The following is a 4,742-nucleotide window of genomic DNA, read 5'->3' on the forward strand; positions in this document are numbered from 1 at the left end:
GAAGGGCTAAAGGAATTGGATTAGTTTATCTGGGAAAGAGACTGTTGACAAGAGGCTGCTAAGAGTCTTTTAGTAATTGAAGTTATTGGAAATGGGCAGAAATTGCAGCAGGAACCAGTGAGGAAAGACAGTAGGAAAGTAAGTCACTATGAAGGATTCTAGACTCTGGAACCCATTAGAAAAATATGACAAACTCTAAATAGAATAAAAAAATGGACTTTCTTAGATGACTTTAGGGCAGTCCTGACACAGACAGGAGAATAGACTTGATGATTGTTCAACTCACATGTGAGTGGTATGGAGGTGACCCCCTTCTAAGAAGGAATGTGGCCTAGAAGAAAGAGAAGAGGCAGCGGTCCTGGGCTATAATCCTGACTCCACCATTTACCTGCTGTGTGACCTTGGACAAGCCACTTCATGTTTCTGTGCCTCAGTTACCTCATCTGTAAAATGGGGATTAAGACTGTGAGCCCCACTTGGGACAACCTGATTACCTTATAAGTGCCCCAGTGCTAACAACAGTGCTCTTTCTAATCATAGTAAGTGCTTATTATCATTACATCATTAAGCATTAAGGTAGTAAGGAAAACCAAACCATAACATCTTATTTACCAAAGAAATATCTGTCCTGGGGAGCTAATGGAGAATCAGTTTGGCCTACTGAATAGAGCATGGGACTGTGAGTCAGAAGGACCTAGGTTCCACTCCCTGTTCCACCAGTTGTCCGCTGTGTGACCTTGGGCAGTTCATTTAACTTCTCTGGGCTTCAGTTACCTAATCTGTAAAATGGGGATTAAGATTGTGAACTCCATGTGGGACATGGGCTGTGTCCAACCTGATTAGCTTATATCCACTCCATTGCTTAAAACAGTGCCTGACAGAGTAAGAGCTTAACAAATACCATAAAAAATCCAAAGAAACACAAACTACATTTGTAATCCTCGGTTCGGCAGCAACTCGGTGATCCTGTCTGTTTTAGCCTCATTTTCCATCCAGACTCTTGTCCACTAATCATTAAGATGCTTCAGGAGTCTTCCTGTCCCCAAGAACTCTTCTTACTCTCTCTACCTCCAACCTCTTTCTATCTTGCATGGGCAAAATCCACTAAAATCTGCCCTTTCCTCTCCATTCAAGTATTTATCCTATCATTCCTTGATTACTGCATCAGCCTTCTCTCTGACCTTCCTGCTTTCTGTTTCTCCCCACTTCAGACCACACTTCATTCTGCCTCCCAGATCATTTTTCTACAGAAACCCTCAGTCCCTGTTTCCCCAATCCTCAAGAACTTCCTGTGGTTCTCTTCTGTGTGAATTTGGGGAAGTCACTTCACTTCTCTATGCCTCAGTTACCTCATCTGTAAAATGGAGATCAATATTGTGAGCCCTATGAGGGAAAAGGACTGTGTCCAACCTGATTACCTTGTATCTACCCCAGTGCTTGGCACATAGTAAGTGCTTAACAAATACCAGAATTATTATTCCAGTGCTGAGTAGAGTGCCTGGCACATGGTAAGTGCTTAACAAATACAATTATTATTATTATTATTACTTCTGCATATAAGAGAAATTCCTTACAATTAACTTTAAAAGATTAAATTACCTTTCCCCCTCCTACTTTATCTCCCTGATTTCCTACCTGCACACTTTGCTCGTCTAATGTTAACCTACTCACTGTGCCTCAATCTCATCTAACTTTCCACCAACCTCTTGCCCACATCTTGCCTCTGAACTGGAACTCCCTTCCCTTCATACCCAACAGAGTATCATTCTCCCCACCTCAAAGTCTTACCAAAAGCTCATCCTCTTCAAGAGGTCTTCCCTGACTTCCCTCATTTTCTTTTCTTCCATTCCCTTCTGCATTACAATTTCACTTGGATTTGTACCCTTTATTGACCACCCTCAGCTCCTCAGTAATTTATTTATATCAATGTCTGTCTCCTTGTTGTGAGCACTTACTGTATCTCTCAATTCTGTTATACTGTACTCTCCCAAGCTCTTAGTACAGTGTTCTGCACACACTAAGCACTCAATAAATACAATTGATTGAATGAATAAATGATTGTGGAAACAGTGTTCCTTTGTGGAAATAGCATGGACCTGGGAACCAGAGGAACTTCATTCATTCATTCATTCATTCATTCATTCATTCATTCATATGGATTGAGTGCTTGCTGTGTGCAGAGCACTGTACTAAGCACTTGGAAAGTACGGTTCAGCAACAAATAGAGACAATCCCTACCTAACAAAGGGCTCACAGTCTGGAAGGGGGAGACAGACATCAAAACAAGTTAACAGGCATCAATAGCATCAATATAAATAAATAGACTTATGGATATATATATATCCTTAATAAAATAAATAGAAAAATAAATATGTACATATATACCCGTCCTGTGGGCAGGGAGTAGGGTAGAGCAAAGGGAGGGAGTCGGGGCGATGTGGGGGAGGAGGAGCAGAGGAAGAGTTTAGTCTGGGAAGGCCTCCTGGAGGAAGTGAGCATTCAGTAGGGCTTTGAAGGGAGAAAGTGAGCTAGTTTGGCAGATTTGAGGACGGAGGGCATTCCAGGCCGGAGGTAGGACGTGAGCCAGGGGTTGATGGTGGGACAGGCGAGAACGAGGCACAGTGAGGTGGTTAGTGGTGGCAGAGGAGTGGAGTGTGCAGCCTGGGCTGTAGAAGGAGAGAAGGGAGGTGAGGTAGAAGGGGGCAAGGTAGTTGAGAGCTTTGAAGCCAATAGTGAGGAGGACCTGCATTCTTTCCTCAACTCAACCTCTTGTCTGCTGTGTGACCTTGGGCAAATCACTTCACTTTTCTGTGCCTCTGTTACTACATCTGAAAAATGGGAAATCAATACCTCTTCTCCCTCCTATTTAGAATATAAGCCCCATGTGGGACCTGATAAGCCTGAATCTACCCTAGCACTTAGTACAGTGCTTGGCATGTAGTAAGCGCTTAAAAAATACCACAGTTGATTGTGGCCTGATGGAATCACAGATGTCAACCACCACTATAAGATAACTCTGCTCCTGCAGCTTTGGAGTTTGCCAACATTGCTGTCTCCACCCAAGTCCCCTTCCCACCTTGCCCCACTCCAGTCTCCTAGCCTGAACTCTCAGCTCTGTGCCCACTGTCAAACATCTGAATTAAACAATGTATGAAATAAGCAATGGGTCAGATTGATGGTCCACTTAGCTCTGGATTAGGTCTCCAACAGGGGCAACAGGCAGGACCGTATGGTCGCTGCCCTGCCTTAACATTTGTCCTAACTTTTAGGGATGGACCATCTCACTTTCCAAAACTTTCCCCTCACAACCCTCACTTTTCCTCTAGTAATCTATGATGACCCTATCCACCAATGTACCCCAAACCTTCCTGAGAATGCTGATATTTCCTGCCTCAAAAACTTCCTGGTGCAAAATACAAATGCTTCCAGCCTGCTGTGTGAAGAAATGTTTCCTAGTGTCTTTTTTAATCCCAACAAGTGGCATAGGTGGGCAAGGAAATGAGGATGCACGGCAGATTAAGAAGAGGTTGGGACAGGAGGTGAAAGTTCTCCATGACTCCCCCAGGCACAGAGGTCTCCAATCAGAGGCCTTCCCTGTTCCTCTGTGGGTGAGTGGGAATCCCACAAGATTTCTGATAGGGCAACCAGTGCAACCAATTCTTTGGAATGGGGAAGGGGTTCAAAATAGAGTCAAGACACTTGTTCTACTTTAGGTCTTCTGCCTGGAAGACATAGCTCCCCAGCTTAAGTCCGGAACGCCTGAGGTTCCTTTCACCAGACTTGGACTCCAAGTGGGGACTGAACCTTCCTTTTGCCTGAAGTATTTGTTAAGCGTTTACTATGTGCAGAGCACCGTTCTAAGCGCTGGAGTAGGCACAAGGGAATCAGGTTGTCCCACGTGGGGCTCACAGTCTTAATGCCCATTTTACAGATGAGGGAACTGAGGCACAGAGAAGTGAAATGACTGGCCCAAAGTCACACAGCTGACAAGTGGCAGAGCGGGGATTCGAACCCATGATCTCTGACTCCAAAGCCCGTGCTCTTTCCACTGAGCCACACTGCTTCTCTAGTGAAGTCCACTAGGAGTAAACCACAGTCCAGTATGGGCAGAGACCCAGAGTCAACAGCAGAGGCAGACCTAGGACTGCTTTGGATCCACGAGCTCCAGGGAAAATGGTGACATACGCATGCTCAAAGGACTCTCCCCACCCATAATTCATTGTTGCATATGTTTCTCATATGAAATTGTAAGTCTCTTGAAGGTAGGGATCAGGTCTACTCATCCTTTGTGTTTAATATAGGGATGTCCACACAATAGGCATGATTAATGGGATGAATTGATTGACTGAGATAGGCCATGTTTGGAAAGATTGACTCCCCTTCTGGAATCTGAAAGCTAACTGAGAGTAAGGAACGTGTCTATCAACTCTGTTGTATTGTACTTTCCTAAGTGCTTAGTACAGTGTTCTGCACACAGTAAGGAGCATGAGAATCAGCGAAGTCAAGTGGATTGAGAAGCAGCATGGTTTAGTGGAAAGAGCCAGGGCTTGGGAGTCAGAGGCCATGGGTTCTAATCCTGGCTCCGCCACTTGTCTGTTGTGTGACCTTGGGCAAGTCACTTAACTTCTCTGTGCCTCAGTTACCTCATCTGTAAAAATGGGGGATTAAAAAATGTGAGCCCCACGTGGCACAATCTGATTACCCCGTGTCTACCCCAATGCTTAGAACAGTGCTCTGCACAT

The sequence above is a fragment of the Ornithorhynchus anatinus genome, chromosome 3, assembly GCF_004115215.2.
Source record: "Ornithorhynchus anatinus isolate Pmale09 chromosome 3, mOrnAna1.pri.v4, whole genome shotgun sequence".
Lineage (NCBI taxonomy): Eukaryota > Metazoa > Chordata > Mammalia > Monotremata > Ornithorhynchidae > Ornithorhynchus > Ornithorhynchus anatinus.